Source organism: Silene latifolia, chromosome 3 (assembly GCF_048544455.1).
Source record: "Silene latifolia isolate original U9 population chromosome 3, ASM4854445v1, whole genome shotgun sequence".
Classification (NCBI taxonomy): Eukaryota; Viridiplantae; Streptophyta; class Magnoliopsida; order Caryophyllales; family Caryophyllaceae; genus Silene; species Silene latifolia.
Window position 1 is genome coordinate 7,921,074 of NC_133528.1, and position 16,114 is coordinate 7,937,187.

At 35.6% G+C, this 16,114-nt stretch overlaps 1 protein-coding gene across 2 annotated transcripts in view; it reads left to right on the forward strand.

The window, feature by feature from the left end:
• LOC141647023 (uncharacterized) overlaps positions 1-15,575 on the forward strand; it is a 40,616-nt gene extending 25,041 nt beyond the window's left edge. Inside the window, exons 1-3 of one of the 2 annotated variants that reach the window (XR_012545661.1) lie at positions 14,394-14,491; positions 14,699-14,997; positions 15,134-15,575. The gene's annotated coding sequence lies outside the window, so the exon portion shown is untranslated. Of the gene's footprint in view, positions 1-14,393; positions 14,492-14,698; positions 14,998-15,133 lie in introns of those variants that run through there. The other variant, XR_012545662.1, reaches the window with a different exon arrangement.
• Positions 15,576-16,114: the final 539 nt, after the last annotated feature.

Below are 16,114 nucleotides of genomic sequence, written 5' to 3' on the forward strand. Positions count from 1 at the left end.
TATATGATTATAAATAAGAGTTAACCCACATCATTAAAAAATTAATTTAGGGAAGTATCATAAATAATAATTTTTGACTTAAAAATTAAAGTGGAGAATCTTTTAATTATTATTATAATATATATATTTCCTAAATTATATTCAAGTGATATTTCCAATTTTTATATCAAACTTTTACATTTCATTTGGCAAAAAAAATTATTAAAAAAATTATTAAAATAATATAATTAGCTTCGTGGTAAAAAATGCTATCATTAGAGTATAGATTTCATCATATAAATGGTAGAATTGTCTCACTTCGAAAGATTAATATAAGGTGATGTGATCCCTATGATTATAAATATGAGGCATATTTGTAACTTATGTATCCACCCAAAATTTTTTAAGTCTCATAAATATTAAACTTTAATTTTATTTTTTTTGAAAGAGATATTTTAATAATATGTAAACAAATCATTAGACATAATAACATTAAACCCTTATAACATTTTTTTTGTATTATAAATAAGTTAATTACCCCGTTGCAACGCACGGGCATTCAAACTAGTATATATATAAAAGAGAGTTTTTTCGAGCGATTCTAGAGCGTCCACATCATCAAAAATTAATTTAGGAAAGTATCATAAATAATATTTTTAATATAAAAAAATTAAGTGGGGAATCTTTTAATTATTACTATAATATATATTTCCTAAAATTATATTTAAGTGATGTTTCTAAGTTTTATATAAAAACTTTTACATTTCATTTGGCAAAAAAAATATCGTTAAAAAAATTATGAAAATAATATAATTAGATTCGTGGTTAAAAATGCTATCATTAGAGTATAAATTTCATATTATTTGCATATATTAAAGATGGTGTATTTAGCTTCTTAATATGTTATATTTCACACATTGAAATTGTCCCACATCGAAAGATTAGCATAAGATGGATGATCATATGATTATAAATAGGAGGCATCTTTGGAACCTAGGTACCAACCCAAAATCTATTGAGTCTCTTAAGTATTGTCTTGGAGAGCTCTTTAGAGTTTATATGTTATATTCAAGTGATGTTTATAATCTTTATAGAAAACCTTATACATCTCATTTGACAAAAAAAAATATCATAAAAAAATTATGAAAATTATATAATTAAATTCGTGGTAAAGAAAATGTTATCATTAGAGTATAAGTTTCAATACATTTGCACATACTTTAATTATGATAAAAAATAAAAAAAAAACATACGAATATTAATAAATAGTATAGTATTTGCTCATTGTTATTAAACTGGGTTGGATGTCGAATTAGGTGCGAAAAAGATGGTGTATTTCTAAATATGTGATTTGTCCCACATTGAAAAATAGTGTAGTTGTGGTAAATATACTAAATCTAAATAGTTGAATTGTCCGACATTATAACATTATCATGAAGTGAGGTGATCACATGATTATCCTTGGAACTTAGGTATCAACGACCAAAAATCTTTTTAATCTCTTAAGTATTGTCTTAAAGAGCTCTTATAAGACTTTGTTTAACGATACGCCTTAATTACAACAATACCATACAAATATTAATCACGTAAACATTTACAAAGGCGGTTACATATTATGGAATATGGATACTATGTTAGGTCGCCTTCTTCCGGTTTGAAACATGTTCCACTCTTAGAAGCAATTAGTTGTATACTTGTGCTACACGTATTCATTTTCTCCCCCTCCTTAGTAATTTCATGCTTAGATATGATATATTGATATGAATGCTCAAGTGCTCAACTATGTCGAATTTTCACGAACTTGCCCTGACATTGCATCAATTTGTTTAGGTTTGCAAGGTAACAAATCAACATATAAATAGGTAAAGGAATTACCCGACTTTATTAAATTAGGGCCTTAGGGATTTATGGCCATAAAACTCGCACTATGGGCGATGCATGTTAGCATGTACACCAAACCTCTCGACCTCGCTAAAAACTATAAGAGGTTGCTTTCAAAGGATCTAATTAATAGATAGTATAATATTTTTTTATTATTAAATTGGGTTTAATGTCAAAATAGGTGCAAAAAAGATGGTGTACTTATTCGTATGTTATTTGTCCCACATTGAAAAATATTGTAGGTGTGGTAAATATATTACATATAAAATAGTTGAATTGTCCCACATCAAATGATTATCATAAGGTGAGGTGATCCAAAAAATTAATTTAGGAAAGTATCATAAATAATATTTTAAAAAATAAAGTGAATTTTTTTTTAATTATTATAATATTTATTTTCTATAATATATTTAAGTGATGTTTCTAATTTTTATATAAAAATTTTTACATTTTATTTAGTAAAAAAATATCGTTAAGAAAATTATGAAAATAACAAATTTGATTCGTGGTAAAAAAAGGCTATCATTAGAGTATATATTTCATATAATTTGTACATATATAAGATTGTGTACTTCTTAGTATGTTATATACTCTCTCCCATCCAGACCAAAGGTTACATTGACTTTTTGGCACTATTCATGCTCGTAGAGAATATTTGATATTATTCATAATTTATAAGAGAAAATATAGTCATGTGAGATCTTGTTTGGTTTATCGTCATGAATGCTATAAGAATGTCAAATTTTTTTAATTTTTAATAATGTATAACTAAAAATAGTCACGTTACAAAACGCGTCTCGACAAGTGTGATAAAGTCAATGTAACCTTTGGTGTGGATGGGAGGGAGTATCTCACATTGAAAGATAATATAGGTGTGGTGAATATACTACATAAAAATAATAGAATTGTCCCACATCGAAAGATTAGCATAAGATGTGGTGATCATATGATTATAAATAGAAGACATCCTTAGAACTTAACTATCAATCCAACATCTTTTGAGTCTCTTAAATATTGTCCTAGATAACTCTTAAGAGTTTCTATCATTATCTCCAGAACATGATATATATTTTCTATACTAAATTCAAGTGATCTTTATAATTTTTATATAAAACCTATACATTTTATTTGACAAAAAAGTATCGTAAAAAAATTATGAAAATTATATAATTAGATTCGTGGTAAAAAAAATGTTATCACTAGAGTATATATATGTTTCATATCATTTGCACATATTTTAATTATGATAAAAAATAGGAGAAAAAACGTACGAATAGTGATAGATAGTATATTATTTGTTCATTATTAAATTGGGTTGGATATAGAATTAGGTGCGAAAAATATGATATATTTCTAAGTATGTTATTTGTCCCACATTGGAAAATAATGTAAGTAGCTTTTTTACTTTGATAAATAGTAGAATTAAATCTTTATAACTTTCAAATATAGGTAATTATTATGCCTCATTACATTTGAGTAACTAAAACACATCATAATTTTTAACCATTAATCAAAATTGCACCAGAAAAGAAAATATTTTGCATTTGTTTATACATTTTATTGCTCCCTCAATTACATCTTAAAAATCGTGTTAGGAAAAAAAAATGTAATTTAAATCATATCATTTGTACATATTTTAATTATGACAAAAAATGGAAAAAAAACGTACGAATATAATAGATAGTATAGTATTTTCTCATTATTAAATCGGGTTGGATATCGAAATAGGTGCAAAAAATATGGTGTACTTTTTTGTGTGTTATTTGTCCCACATTGGAAAAATAATGTAGGTGTGGTAAATATACTACATATAAATAGTTGAATTATCCCACATCAGAAAATTATCATAAGGTGGAGTATCCTAAAAATTAATTTAGGAAAGTATCATAAATAATATTTTTTGATGTAAAAAATAAAGTGGATAATCTTTTAATTATTATAATATTATTTCCTATATTATATTCAAGTGATGTTTCTAATTTTTATATAAAAACTTTTACATTTCATTTCGCAAAATAATATCGTTAAGAAAATTATGAAAATAACATAATTTGATTCGTGGTAAAAATACTATCATTAGCGTATAGATTTCATATAATTTGTACATATATAAAATTGTGTAGTTCTTAGTATGTTATGTAATACCCGTCCTTTTAGAGACCCTTTGACCAGTGTTGACCGACCTTGGGAGCGGGAATAGTCTTAGAAAGACGTATCAAAGTTATCTTGGGTTACGAGTTGGGAGTGGTACTCGATAGAGTAGAGGCTACTCGGTCGAGTAGCTTAGTTACTCGATCGAGTATGGGGCTACTCGATCGAGTAGGTTGGGTACTCGATCGAGTATCGAGTTTGCAGCGAGGGTTTTATATCGCGTTTTGTTAAATCCGCAAATCATTTCCGCCTCATTCCTTCCATCCTTTAGTCGCCTCTTTCCCTTCCCTTCACCACAAAACCTCCATGGAAGCCCTTTGAAGGTCCTTGTGCCTTAGGAGAGCGTAGCTTGAGTCGGGTAGCGGTCTTTTGCCGGGTTTCTCCTTATAGGTATGTCATAATCATCATCACTTTTCCCATCGTTGTGATTAGGGTTTGCTTGATAGTAATAGATAGTTGTTTTGCCCTTATAGGCTTTGCTTGGTTGCTGGTTACGACATGTGTCGGCGTGGATTGGTTGCGGTTGCGTAAAGGTAGGTTCGCCTACTCAGTTTCTGTAGATAGTCTAGTGTGTCGATCGTTGTATCGTTGTTGTTGTGTTGTGATTGCGGTTGGGTGACGGTATGTAGACGATTGTGATTGTGATTGTGATTGTTTGTCTGTGGTTCTCGAGATGCGTTCTCGGCTGAGTGGAGTCACTTGCGGGAGTGGCTTCACGCCCTAGTTTTGCCCTTCGTGGAACCCGTCACGGAAGGGGATGTGCACATTAATGGGACAGGGTTATCGCTCGGTATGATGAGCGGGGCTTAGGTGGGAACGGCTGCGGTCCCCCACTGGCAGGGCTGGTCCAGTGGACGGTCGGTGACGGAGATGGAGTGGAGTACCTGATTGTGATTGATTGTGTGGTGTTGTTTTGTTAGTTGTGGTTAACTTGGTTGTGTCTTATCTCAGTACTGACCTTGTGTGGTTGTCTTGTTTGTTTATGTGTCTGCCGTGATCCCCTATGGTGAGCAGTCTGTCTTAGCAGGTGTTGATGTGGTTGCTAGCTGGAGTCCGGACAGGGATGAGTCGCCACGAGATTTAATAGTTATAGCAAGTAGTCTTTGAGTTGTACCTTTTATATTACTAGTTGGATAGATGGCTTGTAAAGTAACTTAATAGTTCTTTTATCGACACTTGATTATTACTGTCCTCGGGCAACCGAGATGGTAACGTCTTTATATGCTAAGGAAGGCCTAGTTAAGGCTCCTCTGTATATGGGGGTGTTACAAAGTGGTATCAGAGCGACGATTTTGGAACCTGTAACAAATGAAAATAACGAACGTAGTGAGTCTAATAAAATGAACCTGGTGTATGTGTAATGGGAGCCCCGTTGATGCTAGATTTTGGGTGAGTAGGCGCCCTCATTTCAAAATCTTGGCCCCGTGACACTTAAGCCAGTCACATGGTATGGGAATGTGGAGTCCGTGTGTGTATGTGTGATATGTATGATAACTGAGCCGGAGTTACCTCTGGTTAAGTCGTTGCTAGAGTTAATAAGTGTGATAGTGGCATTTGGGCCGTGTCAAGTAATCTTTGGTGGCATTCGTAAAGTTCTTAGCGTGATTAGTAAGCTTACATAATAGTTATAAGATACGTGATGAAAGTTACGTAGTAGAGATGCGCGAGAATGTGGAAGTGAATGTCGGGACATGAAAAGTGAAAGTGTTAGTATATGTTATAAGTTTACGGTAGTCATATACGAGCTTATGAGTTATACCGTAATTGCTATGATGATAGTTATAGAATAGTCGAGTTGTAATTTGAAGCATGGCATATAGTAATGCGTTAGTATCTTGTTTATTGGTTGAAATTTTCCGCTGTGTAATAATTGATTTGTGTAAGATGATTTATTTATGATTGAATGTGGAAAGTGATAGATTAATTTGTTATGAAGTATATGCAATTATATGTCATGTGAAAGAATGAATTAATGTTATTTACATGTTTCAAGTTGAATGAACGCAAATGGGTAGTAATGTATAAGGTAAGTTCAAGTATAACATGATGGCATGATTATGTTTATGAATGACTCGACGCGGGTAAACCAAGTTGGGTAATTGTGTAGCGTAGTGTGGCATACACCTTACTAGTAAGGCGATATGTTATGCGTGAGTAATGATTGTAAAACGTGATTGAATGTAATAATTAGTGCCGAATCCCGAACTTAGTTTGGAATCGACACGCAGTGTTGTTTTTTGCGGGTATCTTCAAAGTTACTTAGTTCTTCCGACCGAGTACTTAACTACACTTGACCGAGTGCGAGTGCTTACTAGACCGAGTAGACCTCACTTGATCTAGTTAGGAAGCTATGACGTCGGGATGTGGAAATTTCTGCAGACACTCGATGAAATGGCTCCTACTCGATCGAGTAGGGTGGTACTCGATCGAGTACCCTAGGCACTCGATCGAGTAGGTTACTGTACAGTGAGACATACGGGTTTCTTAAAGCCCCAATTCTTTCCCATTCTCCTCATTCTTCCTCTATGTTTCGACACACCTAAACCTTCATTCTTCTCAAAATCTCTCAAACTCTTGGGTTAGTAGTGATTCTTGGGGGTTGATTTTCTTGTTTAATTTCGTTCCTTTACTTTATTACTTATTCAAGGTATGATTTCTTCTCTATTTCTATGTTTTTATGTTTTAAACTTGTAGAGGATGGTTATGTAATCTGAAATTTTCGATTTATATGGATAGATTGTTACTTTTAATGGTTGAAATACGATTCACATGCCTTCTTTCCTTGTTTGTTGGTGATTAATTGCTGTAAATTAGACTAGAAATTTGCAATTAGGGGCCGAAATTTCTAGGGTTACAAAATTGAAATTGATTTTTTTTTATTGTTTTACAATGATTAGATGATGGAATTGAGTCTTATGTATTGTTTATATCATGTTGAAGGATGAATCTTGATGATTTTCACCTTAAAAAGTTACCTTAAAACTCCGTCTTAAAAGTGCCTTAAGTGGAAATTCGTGATTTATAATTGGAATTCAGTGTAGTATATGAATGTTTAAGTGTAGGTTGAACTTCAATATGATAGTAGTGATGATAAATGATGAAGAACATGCCAAAATAATCACAAAATTGTGAGAGACCGTCGACAAGCTTACCCGAGTTAATTTCTTTTTCTAATATTGAAGATGATGATCATATCTTCTAAGTTATTTCTCCATGAATTTGTATAATTGCCTCACATGTGTTTAGGAGTGTGTTGGAACAACCTTAGAGTCATGCTAGGATACCCGAATTTCTTTGAGTAAATGTGTTCACAAGCCAAATTTTCATAACTACGGTTTATAAGTGACTACAAACTGAAACTATATGTCAAAATTGAGGAAACTATTGGTGAAATGTGTATATCTAGTTGAGCATTCAAGTTTAATGGCATGAATTATGTGCTTCAAATATCAAACTGGTTGATGAGTTAGTGAACTTTGCTGAGTATATATAGAACTCAAATTGCATGAAGTATATGTTTACATGTTTTATACAAAGTTGTTTACATCATGTGCCGAAACAGATGCCGAGACCGACCACGAGGGAACCGTCGAGTAAACGGGGAAGGGCTTCACCCGAACCCGGAGAGGGTAGTAGACTGTGGTACCCGCGATTTCGGAGTACCCCGATGTTGTTTTTGTCGACTTCAGGCAGAGAGAGTGTTTTGTAGCTTTACAAAAACGCAAAATGAGACCTACGAGGTGTATAGACACTACTTTGTTGGAGGATTTGGGAATAGAGACGGATGTCCGTCACATATTCGAGACTTTGGGTTTTACGGGTTTGTATAGGCTGAGGAAACATTCTTATCCTTTCCTCACTTTGGAGTTTATGAGCTCCTTTAGCTATGACCCATCGGGCCAGACCGTTGAGTTTAGGTTGATGAATACCAATTTTCTGTTGACTATGGATTTGTTTGCCTCGCACCTTGGGTTGGCCAAGTCTCCCAAGGACTCTATCACCGATATCCCAGCCGAGTGTGGTGTCCGCGCCCGATGCCTTGTCTCGATTGGAAAGCAAGCTCCCACCTCGAGCAACATGCCGATTAATGACGTTGCATGTTACCTTGAGGGTCTTTCTCCGTTCTCTTTCGAACCTCCTTTATGACAGAAAGGATATCAAACCGAATAATCATGAGGTCTTGCTTCGATGTCTTACCTCAACCCGGAGCGGGCCAGGAAAGTGGTCTTTAATGCTCCTTCTATGGTTTGTCTTTGCCCTTGCCTTGATGGCTTCTCGCCTCTTCCCGGTGCACCGAGTTGTGGCGCTATCGCCACTCGGTTAGAATGAAAAGCTAACCTCTTTTGAGACTTCTTCTGAGTACGTGCCTCTAGCTACTCCAGTGCCTACCATGGACCGTGACTACTATCTCGACCTGAAGTGGTTGAGGACCTTGGCTGACGGTAGCCTAGCGTGGAGGGTGTGGGGCATGAGTTGGATGAAAATTCCAGCTCCTGAGCACCTCCCACCGACGGAGCCCTTAGAGCCGGCGGTAGTGGCTGTGGATGTGGACGATGAGGAGGAAGAGGAGGAGGATGAGGATAGACCCCGCCAGCTGAAGACCTATCTCATCGACGACACCATTCTCGAGGTGATGCCGGAGCCGACGAAGGGGGAGAATGCGGGAGTTGCGGTGGTGGAGAGACCTAGGTTGGGGAGAGGACCTCGTCGAGTGAGGGAGAGGGCCTCGGAGACTAGGCCACAGCCGATAGCACCACAGCAGCAGCAGCATCCCTTCCCGTGCTACCCTTACCTCGACACCCCGGAGACGCGATCCAGCTACTTAGCAGAGCGAGTGTCATCTACCTTGACACTCAGGAACATGCACGAGATGGCGTACACTCAGGGGATAGGGACCGAGGGGCCGCATCCGGTTTGGTGGAGTGGAGTTGGGGACTACACAGGGGTTTTCCATTCCTACGGGGTGGAACAGTCGACGTGGGGGACACCTCAGTCCTTCGCCTACGGTGGATTGACCCCATGGTATGTGAGCCTGGGAGCGGGAGCGGGGAGTTGATGCGGGTGTTGGTTCATCGGGTGCAGGTATGCCTGGAGGTGGTGGGAGTGATGATGAGGTGATGGTTGATCAGCAGCAGCAGCAGCAGGAGGAGGAGTGATACTCCTTATTCTTATCTTTGTTTATGGTAGTTGATGTTGGTAGTATTGTTAGATGTTCGTAGTTGTTTTTTTTGAGACACGGTTCATGAACTTGTATTGTTGGCCATAAGGCCGGATTTGCTACTTTGACCTTATTGCAGGATGATTGGGAGTCGGGGCATCATCCCGACTCAATTTATGTGACGGTCATGTATATATATGTTGGTTTATGACAGGTTGTGTAAGGAACTTGGCCTGTAGGTACTCGACAGAGTACCCCGTACTCTATCGAGTAGCTGCAGGAAAGGAAGAGAGAAAGCATTCTGAACTCGGGCTACTCGATCGAGTAGCCAAGACACTCGATCGAGTAGCAAGGCACTCGATCGAGTACCCTCACATACTCGATCGAGTAGCACCATTACAGGAGGTTTTCAAAATTAAAAGTGTGCAATTGTTTTATAATTACAAGTTTGATATTTAACGTGGTTGTTAGTGCTTAATAACATCTGGGAACCGTTAATTTTATATGTTGGAGGCCGTGCTTGAGTTTTCTAAGTGCCTATTTGTAACAAGTAGTGAAGTGATGACGATTTCTTGTTGTTTTTAATATTACATATGCCGTATTTCCATCTATCCTTTGAAGTTACATCCTTTCTTACATTTGGACATACAATGTTAACATGCTTTATCAACGGCGGCTAGTTATTCCGGTGATTTGTGTATGATTTCTAGGTTATCGAGCACATAGTTAGTAAGTAATGTCCATAACAAATAATATAGCTTTTAACTAATGTAATGCTACAAGTAATAGGTAATGTGACTTGTGATTTTGACGGTGAACTTCGGGGACGAAGTTCCTTTTTAGAGGGGAAGAGTAATGTCGCGAAAGGAAAAGGCTGTTTTGAATTATGTTTTGCTTGTTTATAATGTTTTGTTGGTATTATGTTTTGATTTAATTACAAAATTTCCGAGGTATATGTGATTACTTTAGTTCTTTAAAGTGAATGTGTTGTATGTTTCAATGGGCGGTCATGAAGAAATAGTTATGGTGCAATGAATTGTAATCGAATCACGTTGTTGAGTAACATGGTGGCATTAGTTGTATAGCATGAAAGTTGATATGAGACTTAGTTGGAAAGTTGATGAGAAACGTGTTCCGGTCTGATAGTTTGATAGTTGTTACCATATGCTAGGTGATCATGGATTGTGCTTCGCCTTGCGAGATTGATGTTTTATATGATATATAGAGTAACGGTTGACGGTGATAATGTGCGTATGATAGTAGTAAGAGTCGTTACGAGTAGAGCGTAGACAGTGATGATGATGACATGGGGGGATGGTATTTCTGGGGAGTCATGACTTGAGTGGGAAGAATAGCAGTGTCGTGTTTTTCCGTGTCTTATATGTTGGGATAGGTGAGTTGACCTTCGGGGACGAAGTTGTTTTAAGGGGGGAAGACTGTAATACCCGTCCTTTTAGAGACCCTTTGACCAGTGTTGACCGACCTTGGGAGCGGGAATAGTCTTAGAAAGACGTACCAAAGTTATCTTGGGTTACGAGTTGGGAGTGGTACTCGATAGAGTAGAGGCTACTCGATCGAGTAGCTTAGTTACTCGATCGAGTAGGGGGCTACTCGATCGAGTAGGTTGGGTACTCGGTCGAGTATCGAGTTTGCAGCGAGGGTTTTATATCGCGTTTTGTTAAATCCGCAAATCATTTCCGCCTCATTCCTTCCATCCTTTAGTCGCCTCTTTCCCTTCTCTTCACCACAAAACCTCCATGGAAGCCCTTTGAAGGTCCTTGTTCCTTAGGAGAGCGTAGCTTGAGTCGGGTAGCGGTCTTTTGCCGGGTTTCTCCTTATAGGTATGTCATAATCATCATCACTTTTCCCATCGTTGTGATTAGGGTTTGCTTGATAGTAATAGATAGTTGTTTTGCCCTTATAGGCTTTGCTTGGTTGCTGGTTACGACATGTGTCGGCGTGGATTGGTTGCGGTTGCGTAAAGGTAGGTTCGCCTACTCAGTTTCTGTAGATAGTCTAGTGTGTCGATCGTTGTATCGTTGTTGTTGTGTTGTGATTGCGGTTGGGTGACGGTATGTAGACGATTGTGATTGTGATTGTGATTGTTTGTCTGTGGTTCTCGAGATGCGTTCTCGGCTGAGTGGAGTCACTTGCGGGAGTGGCTTCACGCCCTAGTTTCGCCCTTCGTGGAACCCGTCACGGAAGGGGATGTGCACATTAATGGGACAGGGTTATCGCTCGGTATGATGAGCGGGGCTTAGGTGGGAACGACTGCGGTCCCCCACTGGCAGGGCTGGTCCAGTGGACGGTCGGTGACGGAGATGGAGTGGAGTACCTGATTGTGATTGATTGTGTGGTGTTGTTTTGTTAGTTGTGGTTAACTTGGTTGTGTCTTATCTCAGTACTGACCTTGTGTGGTTGTCTTGTTTGTTTATGTGTCTGCCGTGATCCCCTATGGTGAGCAGTCTGTCTTAGCAGGTGTTGATGTGGTTGCTAGCTGGAGTCCGGGCAGGGATGAGTCGCCACGAGATTTAATAGTTATAGCAAGTAGTCTTTGAGTTGTACCTTTTATATTACTAGTTGGATAGATGGCTTGTAAAGTAACTTAATAGTTCTTTTATCGACACTTGATTATTACTGTCCTCGGGCAACCGAGATGGTAACGTCTTTATATGCTAAGGAAGGCCTAGTTAAGGCTCCTCTGTATATGGGGGTGTTACATGTTATATGTCCGACATTGAAAAATAATGTAGAATTATATAAAAATAATAGAATTGTCCCACATCGAAAAATTAACATAAGATGTGGTGGTCTTATGATTATAAATATGAGGCATCCTTGGAACTTAGGTATCAACCCAGCATCTTTTGCGTCTCTTAAATAAGATGTTTTGACTTTTGATCATATCTAAATAAATGATTAGACATAAGATGTAAATATTAAGACCTTATAACCATTTTTTGTTACTAAGTCAATTACCCCGTTGCAACGCACGGGCATCCAAACTAGTTTTATTAAAATATAAGACACTTTATTAATAAAAATATGTATAAAAAATTGTATGTAAATATTCATATTCACCCTACCTAAACCGACAATTAAAATAATTGACAAAATTACTATTTCTCCAAAAAAAATTGAAGTGACCCATAAAAAATCTACATACAATATTTGGTAAATACAAATTCTTATTTGTGAAGGGCATATTCATCACAAGCTTGCGGCGGATTAAGTATACCCATATGGGATAGATAAGACAATAACAAAGTGCATACGGAGTAACAATCTATTTTGTCTTATTTACCCACATAGGTAGTACTTAGATCTTTCGCAAGCTTATGACGGATATACCTGTCACAAGGGAGAATTGTTGATTGGTAAATTGACTCGTAATAAGACTCGTAACCAATAGCGAATACAGAAAAATTTCTTTCCGGGGTCCGGATTAATATTTAAAATCTATATACACATAAAAAAGTTATAAATTTATTTATTTAGCCTGAAAATTAGACAAAATAAGCAAAAAAAATTCTGTTTCCGGTGTCCGCGCACCCCGGAAAGTCCTTCATAGATCCGCCGCTGCTCGTAACTCCCTAGTCCATAAAAATTCAGCTATAAAGGCCACCAATTATATAGAACAATTTAGCCCATAATAAAGAACAATATGCTTAGAAACCCTCGTTTCCGCTGTTAACTTTCGACTCCATTTTCCATCTATTTTTATCCTTTTATCTTTTTCCACCCTCCTATGCACTTTCCTTTATTTTTACTTATTCAAAAACCTGAATTATTTCTATTAAATTATCAATTACCCCAAATCCCAATAACCCACAATATATATTACGGAGTAATAATTAAGCTGATTAAGTTGATAGTCAAGGTACTCCAAAATATATTTAATGAAGTATTGGGGAATTATAGCATGTGTGACAAATTGACAATCCATAGAAATTGGGTTGATGAGTTGAGAGTGAAGACCTTCAAATTTGTATATTTAGTGATCGATTTATTGATAAATATCATCCTCCAATCCGTTTCGAAGCAATTTATTTTTATTTTCCGGTTTGAATTCATTTTTCTCTCTTTTTTTTTTATATATATAAATATTTAAAATTCCGTCTCTTTTTAATTCTACGATCTTTGTAATTTGTAACTACTAATCGTCCTCTACTGTTGATATTTTTATTGTTAATTAATATTGATAGTAAATAGTATAATAACCGCCTCTTACTGTAATTCAATACGACATTAATTTTTTCGTTTTCAGGATGTTCTTTTGCTTTTTTTAAAATAATTTTACGTTTTATTTTCCGTCTTAATAGAGATATTATAAATATCGTAGACATTAATTTTATGGATTTTAATGTATTAAGTGAATTTAGATGATTAATATTTCCATATCATTAGTTGTCCGAGGGAAAATAGTCCACAATTTTACCCAATATTTAATTTAATGTGATGTATTTTATTAATAGAATATTTGTATATTTATTATATATAAGTCATATGGTTATATAAGTCATTATATTATAATGGAACAATTGTACAGTGAAGAGAGAGCAAGTACTCCATACTTTGTAATTAATTCTAATGTTGAACGTGGACCTAAAAATCAGGAAACTAAATATAGGCTTTGACTTGCTTACTTTCAACCACAGAGCGACACGTAGGCTCTGTGGTTGTTCTTTTAATAAATAGGATAAAAAGAACGTTAAGTCTTGGTTAATATGGATTATCCATAAATATGATTATACATCCAGTTGTATATAGAGCATTGTACAACCAAAGTATAAGAATCCGAGTTTATATGTATTTTTTTCTGAGCTAATTTCAAATTTCATATTTTTAATGTGTAAATGGATGAGTTCAGATACTTTCTAATAAAGTTCATATTCTTTAACATAAAGCTCGGATACTTTATTATAAACCTCGGATTTTATACCGTACAACTGGTTGTATAATCCATGAATTGTGGATTATCCGTCTTAAATCTTAAAACGGGTTAAATATGGAGTACCATTTGGCGGTCATACGAACAAAATTTTGGTATTTCTTAGGCAACTTGCAATGTAATTTGATATGTAATCGACTCGTCTTAAGTTTAAGACAGATAATGTCCGTCTTAAACAAGAATTTGAGTAAAAACAAAGGTAGAGGGCATCATATTCTATGATATGATATGTGCACATTGTGGAATAACGTGAAATATAGATAGAGAGCAGAACTCCCTATAAATAGGATGAATGGATGAATGTTTTTTTTATAGCATAGCAACACATAACCTCATAAGAATTAGAGTGTTGTACTAGTCAAAGACTCAAGGTATGTTTGCGTTTTACTTTGTAAAGTAGTATCGTATATCTTGTTTATTAAAACCATTTTAAATTAAATGTCTCATAATTTTCCTTTTACTAGTAAATATTACAGTATCTTAATTTAGGACGGTTTTAACCAAGAATTTGTGTCGGTGAATAGTATGTTTTGCTTAAGAACGTTTTAATGTTTGTTTGATTTACTTTTTACCAACAGAAATCAAACAAAGAATGGCTTCGATGCAATTGGAAAACCAAGTGTCCGCCAACCTGAACAACCAAACCGAAACTTAGATTCATTCGGAACGTTACATTAACTATTCCAAGTCCGAGACAGGCCCTGACCCACCTACTATTGACGCCGGTGAGGAAGTGACATTTAACGGGTTTGTGAAGAAAGGAGCAGTAGTGTATGCTCCACCCAGCCCTAATAATGGAATACCCGGTTTATCGCCGGCTTGGGTCCTAGCTTGGGACACAACTGGTTACACGGTCATCCCTCCCATTCCCAACAAGGTACTAAACATACCTATTATTATTGCTATTGTTGATTTTTTTTTTTTTTTTTTTTTTTTTTTGTCGATTTTATTACGAGCGTTACTAACATTCATGAATCGATACTTTATAATTATACATATGCTTTTTTTCGTAGGTTTATGTTACCTGCGGGCCTAATTACATTATTGAAAGGATGACCGACGATGAAATTCTTAAGAAACTGAATGAATCAATTTCGCCCGACGATTCACACACCGACCCAATCACCAAGGCCACTATTAACGCCAATCTGACTCATTCGTTCCATCGTGGCATCAATTCCCTCAAGGCAAACTTCGGACAATCGTAAGCGGCTAAGACAATGAAACAACCAAGTATATATACTATATAAATAAATAAACACAAATTCTTGTTTCAGAATGCCACTTTTCCTCTGAATCATGGGTATTGCGACATAATCAGGCTTACTTGGTTACTTAACGTTTTATTTCTACTATATATACTACCACCTTATTATGGTTATGAAAACAATGTAATGCATGGTTGGGGTTCTTAGCCTCTTACAGTATATATACCATTAAGCGTTATTTCTATTACCTTTAGATTTGTATGAGTTTGTAGTTCATAAGATAATACTTACTTCGTTTAAGTCATTGTCATAATACGTTTGTTCCAAATTCTTTTCACCTAATTTGAACAAACGTATGAAATTGACTTGAAATAAGGGAGTAGTATTTTCAAGTAAATATTATAAAACCCGATCCGATAGAACTCGAAATTTGGGTGAATCAAAAACCGACCTAATCTAACCGAGACTATATATATAATTTATCAAAGCATTGTTTATTGAACCGGACTGACCGACTCGTGATCCAATATTGATCGAACCCGATGAATGACTTGATAATGAATCAATACATACATATATATAAAGTAGAAACTTTTCGAGCGATATTAGAGAGTCCAACTTTTTAAGAAATCATAACAAGAGTAGATTTCGAAAAAAGCTAAATAAATAAAATTATCCTAATAAAAGTAGATTTCTTAGTATTTAAAACAAATTTTAATAAATTATCCTAATATAAGTAGATCAAATATATTTTAATAAAATTATCCTAATATTTTAATAAAATTA